The following is a 10,373-nucleotide window of genomic DNA, read 5'->3' as shown; positions in this document are numbered from 1 at the left end:
AGGACCGGATGGTCCAGTCAAGTTGACACATAAAATTAGCCAGCACATCCCCCCAACCACCGCACACACACACACACACACACACACACACACAACCTGGCTAGAGATCTACTAAGAGGGCAAGTTGGAGGCTATGCTGGAGGCAAGTGGCCCTGCCCTATGGGGATCTTTCCTAAGAGGAGATGACTTACCAGAGAACAGGGGGGAAGACGAGGCCTTTGCTTGCTGCACAGTTTATATCCTCACTTGTACCCACAGACCCAGACGCGAGCAGGCCGTCAGATGACAATGTCGCTGAGTCCCGTGGAGCTGGCGAGGAAGGATTTCTGCACTCAGAACGGCAGCAAGCATATTCTAACCAAGCCTCAGAGGTGAGCACTACTCCAAGCCCCCAGACCTGACCAAATCTGGGGAATCCATACACTCTGGGAGGAATGTGTGGTGGGCAAAAGGACCCGTAGTTGGTCCATACAAACTGGAGAACCTGAACTACATAAGCCCTGGGTTCTAACAGAGGTCAAAGGAGAGAAAAATAAAGAAGATCATTGTTAGACTTCCCAGCACTTTGGCAAGAGGCAGGCACCTTGAAGGATTTGTTTCAACTTAGAAAAAAATGGGTAGACATTTCAACACCTTGAATATTATGTTTCATTTCATGCTTCTTACAATTTTAATGTGTTTGCAAATAGTTGCTCTCTCCCACAATAAACTAGTTGCTAGGACAACCCTTTTTCCCCTCTACTATTAACCTACCTACAGGCTTTATTTGAACTCTGCGTCCCATTCTTTTTGTCTGTTCCAGATCCCAACACAAGATACAGAATTACATTTAGTTGTCTTGTCTCCTTAGTCTCCTTCGGGCTGGGTCTCTCCCCTAGGCTTTCCTTGTCTTTTATGATCTTGACACTTCTGAAAACTTGTTGTATAGAACGTCCCTCAGTTTGAGTTTGATATTTTCTCATGGTCAGAGTGACGTGATGCATTTTTGACAAAAATACCACACAGGTATGTTTTGTGCTCTTCAGTGCATGCTATCTGGGGGTACATCACGTCCACATATCTTTTTTTTTTAATGTGTATTTTTGAGAGAGAAAGAGAGAGTTGGGGAGGGGCAGAGAGAGAGAAGGGAGAGAGAGAATCTCAAACAGATGCCACACTGTCAGCACAGAGCCCGACACAGGGCTTGAACTCACAAGCCATGAGATCATGACCTGAGCCAAAGTCAAGAGTTGGACACTCAACCGACTGAGCCACCCAAGCTCCCCTACAGGATGTTCACTTATCTTACTGGTCATGTTAAGCTTGATCGTTTGGTTGAGAAGGTGTCGGCCAGGTTTCTCAACTACACAGTCGCTACTTTTTCCTTTGTAATGAATAAACGTCTTGGGGAAGATATTGTGAACCTGTCCCTCCCAAAACATCTGCCCATTGATTCTAGGATGGACTGATGGCTGTCGCCTGCAACAATTATTACTGCAGTGTTTACCTAACGGTGATTTCTATTTCCCTCATTTCTTCTGCATTTACTAATTGAAAGTTTTCTGTAGGAAGTCTTCTGTAAGGTATCTTTTCCCCATGCGTTTATTGATTCAGGTAATTTATATCAGTATGGGTTTGTGGGTATTTATTTTACTTCGGGGGGGCTACAATTTAATACTATTTATTTTGTTGCTCAGATTGGTCCAGCTTTGGCCAATGGGATTACCTTCAGTTAGCCCCTGTGTCTTTTCGACATGATCTCTCTCTCTCTCTCTCTCTCTCTTTTTCTTTTCTTTTCTTTCTTCCTTTCTTTCTTTTTTTTTTTTTAACACTTGCTTCCAATTCAGGCTTCACAGGATAATCCAAGCTCATCTCACATTTTCCTGTCCCAAACCTGGAACCGACCACTTCTCCAGGGAATCCTGGTTTCTTCTGTTGAGAGATGATATTTAGGAACTAAAAACTGGACACGAGTATTATCTTTTTAATGGAAAGTTACTCCTCAGCCTTTAAATATCATCTTGAGATATGAACCCCTAAAGCTGGGATCACACAGCCGATGCCATCTAGAACATTCACTACTATTTTGTAAAATGCCCCTTCTTCTCCCACTGCGTATTGTCCATTCATTCAATCAAAACTCTATGCCCCGGATACTGTTTGGGGCCCTGGGTAATAAAACAGTGAAAGAGATCGGTTCGGTCCCTGCCCTGTGAGGTTTACAGACAAGTAGAGGAGTTAGACTTTATAGAAGAAATTACAAAGCAATATGCTAAGTACTGAAATTGAAACAGCGTGAGGTATTTCAGATCACACGGAAGAAACACGGAAGATGTGGGGGGAAGGGGGGCGGAGTTGAGCATGGTGCGGTAAAGGAAAGCTTCTCAGAATAAATCCTACCGAGGCCAGAAGTATGAAAAGGGCTTAGTCTCAAAGAGAGGGCACTGGGGTAGGAAGCAGAGAAAGAGAAAACATTTTAGACATGGGTAAAAGCCTGCACAAAACAGAACATATCTCAGCCTGAAAATTAAGGGAAGTGGCGAACAGAGAGTGTGGTGTTGGCTCGAGGAGTATCGAAGGGATACAGCGAGAGGGCAAAGCAGGAGCCAAATCAAGGCGGGCTTTGTTAAACAGATTTAAGGGTCTGCATTTATTCTAATAGCCACTGAAAGCCACAGAAACCTTTTTAGCAGGAAAGTGGCATGATCAGATTTATACCGTAGACACATCACTCAGGCTAACCTGTGAAGCATGGATTTGAGGGGCACATGGCCAGCAACTGTTTTAGCAATTAGGTGACATGATGTAACTGAGAGAAGGGAGAGAAGTGAATGAATTCTAGTGATATTTAGGAGGTAAAGTCAGCAGAACAAGATGATTTATTGAACGGGGGAGATGAGAAGGAAGCAGAATTCACGGGAGACCACAGTCTAATTGTGTTGTTGAATGTCCCTCAATTTGCCTTTGTCTGGTTGTTTCCCCTTGGTTGGTTTCAAGTTATGCATTTTCGGCAGGAGTATGACATAAGAGATCTCTGTCCTTCATCAGGAGGCACATGATTTCAATGGGTCCCATTTTTAGCAATGTTAACTCTGCTCACCTAGTTAAGGCGGTGTTTGCCAAATCTCTCCGGTCTGAAGGTATCTTTTATAACATTCTCACTAATAAATAACCTGTGGGAAGATGCTCTGAGACTAAGTACCTGACTACCCAACAAACTTTCACTCAACAGCTTTAGTATCCATTGATGATTGTTGCCAAAATCAGTTATTCTTGCCAGGCTTGCAAAACGGTGATTTTCGAATTCTCTCCTTTCCTCTTTATTAGTTATCCGACAGTTAATAGAATACAGATAAATGAACAAAAAAGTAAATAAAGATTCTTCTTCACTTTATTTATTTGTATTTTTCAGTATCACCATGGATGCCTGGTTATCATATTCAGTGTATTATAGTTCACTATTGTGGGCAATTTTGACGCCCAAATTTTTCCTGATTTAATTGGTAGAAGCCCCTTTAGGCTGGCTTCAGTGACCTTTTCATCTTTCTCACACAAAAAGATGTTTCAGACCAATGTTTACTTTCTTTGCTCCAGGCCTGGGACCAGCTATCCGCCCCCCTTCCCCCACTAATTCCTGTTTCTTTTCAAAAAGAAACAAATTTACAAACCCAGATCTGAGCACTAGGTGTGCTTAGTCATTTTTGATTGCGAGATGACCAATTTCTTTGAAAAATTACTTTTGAGACTCTACTGGGGTCTAGGGAAAAGGTGCACACTTCCAGACAGAATTTGCACTGGTTTTTGTGAAGAGTCTAGAGAGATTACCAATCAATAAGACTTCAGATCAAATTCACGGTGGGAGTATTTGGGGGCCACCCAACTAGTTGGAGTCAGGGCCTGTCTCTTCCCCTGATCCCTTTGTTTAGCTGTCTCCTAAAGGAGGCCTAAAGGAGACCAGCCCTTAGGCCTCGCTAATTGCTGTCTGATCACTCTGTTTGAGTAAGGGAAGCTTTGCGGCCAGTCTTTGAGATTTCATCTGAGCCCACGAAGGCTCTGCTCTGCTGTCTCCCTCCCTGATTCTCTGAGGAACTAACTGACCTATGGTTTTGCGCACGGCTCTTCATTAAGAGTGCCTATAGTCTTGAACTTTCCAACACTGTTTTACATAAAATGCCCCCCAATTCCTTTGGGGAAAAGCTTCAGAGATCTCTGTGCACTGCCTCTTTTGGCGAAATTTCTGAGCCATTGTTCTGGGCACTGGGTCGAAAGCTAGCCTCTGGTCTTGATAACACTCTCCCCTGCCGTGGACCCTGACAATTCCAAGCGAGCTTGGCGGAGGGTTGTTGGGGCCCCAGTGTTCCCCACGTGCCACGTCTGAGTTACACACTCAATCCGGTGAGAGGGGCTGGGTGGAGGAAGACAGCTCCCGACCTAAATTCCTGGTATATTTACCGCAAATTTCACACCTTCACCTTGGGTTGAAGGGAATGAGAAATGCTAGCAACTTGCTACTCTTCTTGGTAAGGTACCATGCTTCTTGGTTGAGCACTGAGTGGAGTGGGAGTCATGTATTTTTGGCTCCTTTGCCCGGAGTGAAGCCTCCAGCAAGGTGAGCTGGGAAAGGGGAGACAGAGCAGGTCAGGACTCAACCACCACAGACTCTCACCGTTCTTACCGAGATTAGATTTTCTTGAATAAATATTTCCTCATTTGCCCTATGTTTTTAGGCCAATTGCCAGAGACTTTAAATGGTTGGGGGTTTTTTTAATACGTGTCATTTTCTCCAGTTACACTTATTTCACTGGAGAGTGGGTCCGCAGGGCTCAGGCTGCTGTCCCAGCATCGGAACTCCCACTTTTCCTTTTAATTTTATATTGTTTGTTTGACATAGAATAGCCATACATTTTTATAGAGTCAGATCTATTCATGTTTTCTTGCCTTATTTGTTTTACTTCTTTTATGCTTGGAAATTCATCTTCACCCCACAACTTGACATTAATAGTCACCTATTTTTATGTTTTCCTAATTTGACACCTAATTGTTAGTACATCAGAATTTATCTTAATATAAGATGCACGATTGCTATCAAAATTAACTTTTCTCTGAATAGAAAATATCCTAACACCACTTGTTGACTATTCTGTTAGTCTCTCGATTTTTTTTCATTACCCTTTGTCATTTATCGAATTGTTACATAAAATGTTGGTCCATCTATATTTTTACAGACATCTCATTGCATGAATACTTTTATTTTTATATTTTAAAATCTAAAGCCTTCATTATCGTGAATGTTCAACATTACCTTAGCTGTTTTCATGAATTTATTCTGCCACGTGAACTTAAGACTTATTTTGCTAACTCACAAAACTCTAATACAAGTTTGATCAGAATGAATAATCTGTTAATCAATTTGGAAAAGCCAACACTTTTGCTATATTAAGTTATCCCATATGAGACATGGAAACCAAAAACCTGCTTTTTGCTCCCTTCCTGCTTCTGTTCTCTCTAGGACCTGCACCACAGCCCTACACATGCTTTAATGTATGTCCTCCTTGTAAGGGACGAAGAGTTAATGATTTGTCTGGAGCCTTCCAGCACAACAGATAACATCTGAGGAATGACCAGGCAAAGCCATCACGTGCGTATTCCAGACCACTGGTGCTAGACATCTTGACGCCAAGATCCCCTGGGTCCCGGGAATAAGTGACTTATGAGGGACACCTGGACCCTGTCCTTATTCTGACCAGTTCCTGGATGCCCAAGAGGACACGTGTATCAGGCCGGAAACATCAATAACCACCCGAGACCCCAAGCAAAACCAAGACTCCGTTCTTTACTCTCCGAGTCTCCCAGACACTCTGTCTGTCCCTGCACTGTCTCTATACCTTCAATAAACTCCTCTTTAGCCTCTTGCTGGCTCGCCTTGGATTTCCATCCTGCACACAGCCAAGGACCCTCTTGGCTAGTCCTGCAGGACCTCTGTGGGACCTCAGACCTGGCCTGCTGGCATCCATAGAGGAGTGTAATATGCTTTTTCATTAATTTTTACCATCCCTTAAAGCTCTCAGAAAGTTTGAAATTTTCTTCCTAAAAGTCCAGTATATGTATTGTTCAGGTTACTCTTAAGGGCTTTTTTTTTTCATTGCTTTGTTTTGTTTTGTTTTGGACAGCGCACATGACTAAGATTTTTCCAGTATGTTACATAATTATGTCTGTTATACAGGATACTACCAATATTTGTGACTGTATCACATCTGTCCACCTTACGAACTCTAATGAATTTAACAGCTTTCAATTTAATTCTCTGGGGACGTTAAGCAGCGAATTCAGATTATCGACAAATGAGGATTATTTTCTATCCTCCCCACCGCCTCCATCTTCAAGGACAAAGTATAGTTCCTTACCATCTCATTTGCAATGTTGGGTTCAGAGTTGAGGTACTTTGCAGACAAATGATATCCAACATCCATTTATTTAAAATAGCCAAGAAATATGGAGTGGTTTTATTGCTCGAACTACACAGGCAGGCGACGTCTAGGGCCCCCAGCAATACTGCCTTCATGTGCAGATATAGACCCCACAATGTCACAGAGCAAGTGCTTCAGGCATGGCTCCCTTCATGCAAATGAAGAAGGCAGATGGAAACCATTGTGATGAAAATCTAATTTTTCAAGAGCTTCGGTGTGCATTATCCACATTGTCCAAGCATTTGCCACAAAAATTTAAGGTCAAGCTGGCCTTCCCAAGACCCTTCCTGCTGCCAAAAACCGTGTGCATGTGCTCAGGGTATAGAACTCAATTTAATATCAGCCAGAGTCAAATGTAATTAGAAAGACAGACTAACTGGAAACAAAATATCGACTGTATTCCAGGATCAAGTATACCTATTTTAAATATCTAGTATTATAGAGCAATGGGCCTAATTCCAGGGTTAGTATAGTGCAAAGACAATGTCTGTGCCTGACTAGTCCGGGAAACCAGGGTCAGAACCCCAGCTTTCTTTCACTAGCTGTGTGACCTCGGGCGCTATACCTACGTTAGTAAAGGTTGGGTTTGATTCTAGCCCAAAATATCTATGGCATAAACTTAGCTTTATTTCTCTCTCCTCTAAAAGTCTGGACTTAGTTATTAAGGGAATAACATAGAGGCTCAGCCTCGCAGTGACCTCACAGATTGCACTGACGTTCCCCACCTGTGGGCGTGGCCCCTCCTCCTCATGGTTCAAGAAGGCACCTAGGGTCTCAGTCATCATATCTGCATTTCCGGTAGGGAAATAGGGAAACTTGAAGGACTCCATAAAAGTCTGCTTTTTGCTTCTTTTCCTGCTTCTATTCTCACTAGGACCTACAACCCCATTTCACACATGCCTCATAATGCAAATATTGTAAGGGACAGGAGTTAATGATTTCTTTAGAATAGATAACACTCAGAAGGACCAAGTGAGAGTGACCAGATGAAGCCATCATACACGTATTCCAGACTCCCAGCACTAGACATCTAGACGCCAACATCCCCTAGCTCCAAGAAATAAACCTGGACCCTCACCTTTGTTCTGACTGGTTCTGAATGCCTGAGAGGACCATACGGTCCTCAATAAAAACCCGGAACCTGAGCAAAGATGACGCTTTCTCTCCTTTCCTTCCTGAGTCTCTCAGACACTCTGTACCTGCACTCACTCTATACCTTTAATAAATTCTGCTTTCACCTTCTGCTGGCTCCCGTTTGATTTCCATCCTGCGCTTGGCCTGGGACTCTCTTGGCTGGTCCTGAGGGATCCCCCCTCGGTCCTCAGACCTGGCCTGCCTGTATCAGCAGGATAGGCAGCACAAACTAAAAACAAAAAACAAAAAAAATGACAACAAAACAAAGAAAAAAGACACAGGGTGAACATGACTATCTTTTAAGAAAGATTCCCTGAAGCAGCCACACAACACTTTTCATTTATAGCCCATGGACAGGAATGTAAGTACAAGACAACCCTCACCTGCAAGGGACATTGGGAAGAGTTGTCTTTATGTCAGGTGGCCAACTAAAACTCAGATTCCACTTGGAAATAAGGAATCTGTGGGTATTGGTAGACAACTATTTGTGTTTGCCATTATATTTCACTCTTAGCTGTTTTAATTTCCTTGTCTATAAAACGAGCATAGTAATAATAATCTCATAGACTGTTGTAAGGATTAATGTAATGGAGGTCATAAGTGTAAGATGCTTAACCTAATATCCTACATAGGAAGCATTCGATAAATTTGGCTATAATTGCAAAAAAAAAATCACATCAGTAGTACATTCTTTATTGGTCTCTGCTACAAATACCATGTTTTCTATAATAGGTATAAGTTATCTGAGGAAGCACTGTGAATATCAAAACTTGACAGCCACGAGTCTTGGCCCGTGTGGCCCAAACGCACAACTGCGTCGAGTAAGCAAGTTAAAATCTAGGCAAGTAGAGCCGTTGGCCTTTGTCGCACAGATCTGACAAGTGAGTGGCAACCCGGATCCAGAACTCCGAGCCTCCTAACTCATATTCCAAACCTCTTTGTCGTTGATCCAGCTCCCTTGCCTTTCACTGTGGCAGACACTTGACTGCTGGCCAGAGAACTGGAACACGGAGACGTATAAAATTTCCCCACTGAAATACTAAGTGCAACAAGGGGCCGGAGCAATTGTGCACGTACAGTAAGCAACTTTAAATGGTTGATTAAAACAGTTCCAACCGTTACATTAAAACCTAAGAAGAGGCAGTAATTGAATTGAACAGGTCTGAGTTGTAAACTCTGTTGCTATCTCTCTAGGTTATGTATTCAATCCCCACCCTATTTTAATACAGACTATAAGAATAAAGCCAGTGTCAAATGTGTGCGTATCCATTTGCCGATCGTACCGGAGGGGGAAAAATGTTCTGCTGTCCAAGAGAAAAAGGTTTTCAGATATAACCATTTTTATTGAACCGAAAGCATATGAGTAAGGCCTTAGAATTTGAGGTTCTGTAAGAAACGCAACCCTTGTGGGGAGAATCACAAGGCTAAATTCTCCTGAAAGAGGACCAAACTTCCTTTGCCATGTGGGCCACAGTTTGAATGAGAGTGTCAAGTTCTGATCTGATAGCAACTACTCACCCCTGGGACCCCTCCAGCAGGGAGGGTCAAGGGCTCTCAGAATAGCCAGATACGCTAAGTTCCCGGGGATGTTCAGGAGGGGCAGCATGAGGAAGGAGGCACCGAGGGAAAAGATCCTGCATCCTGATGATCCTAAGACTGAGGATTGGTTTACAGATCTTCTGTCAGGTGGAAACTGCGTCCTAGGTTTTACCATCTCATTCTTTTTACCCACCTAGATGTCTCTTCCTCCCTCTGGCCGAATTGCATTTGAGATGCAATTTGATTTGCATTTTCTCTAGATTTTGTTGTCAAACGGAATCATAACAATAGTGGTAGCCACAGTAGCTACTGTTTCCCGAAAGCTATTCTATTCCGGATATTCGGAGACGTACTTTTTGTACATTAACATATTCATTTAATCCTCAGAAGAACTCTATGCGATCAACCTTGTTATGATGTCCATTTAACAGATATGCAAAGCGAGGCACAAAAGAATAGATGAATTGCCTAATGTCAAACAGCAGGTCAGTGGCAGGATGGGGATTTAAATCTGGTTGATTCTAGATGATCTTGGTCACTACCTTGCGTTAACTTCCATCTATCACTTATTTTTTTCTCCATTATACCAACTAAATATACCGTTCTCATATAATAATGATTTTCACTTGCTGGTATTTTGCTCTGGTGTTAACAGCATATGTTCTTCCCGGTGCTGATGATCTCTTCATGATTTTTGATTCCAGGGAAAAGACTATAGGAGAACCTAGTGTTAGTACATTGTTTTGCACATAGCAGATATTCAAAGTATTTGGTTGAATGCTTTGAAGCATCTGAAACACAGAATTTTCCCTTTGACTTTTCTGCCTAAGGAGTAATAGAATAGAAATCTGCCTCATTTGGGGCACCTGGGTGGCTCAGACGGTTAAGCATCCGACTCTTGGTTTTGGCTGAGGTCATGATCTCGCGGTTGGTGAGTTCCAGCCCCGCGTTGGGCTCTGCACTGACCGTGTGGAGCCTGCTTGGGATTTTTTTCTCTCTTACTCGCTCTCTGCCCCTTCCCCACTTGCATGCTTTCTGTCTCTCTCAAAATAAATAAAGCGACTTTAAAAAAATGACTGGAAAGAAAAAAGAAATCTGTGTCATTCATATGAGGACATTTGGGGAATTTTCTTTGGTTGACCTGCACTGCTTAGATTTCAGTGGCCCTAGAACTAATCTTCACATTTAACAGCTAATGCTTTGGTTATTTCTCTTTTTTCTCCAGATATCTTCAAGTGATGAAACAGTTTCTAC

This window comes from Panthera onca, chromosome F1 (assembly GCF_046562875.1).
Source record: "Panthera onca isolate mPanOnc1 chromosome F1, mPanOnc1 haplotype 2, whole genome shotgun sequence".
Classification (NCBI taxonomy): Eukaryota; Metazoa; Chordata; class Mammalia; order Carnivora; family Felidae; genus Panthera; species Panthera onca.
Note: the sequence above shows the minus strand (reverse complement) of the source record.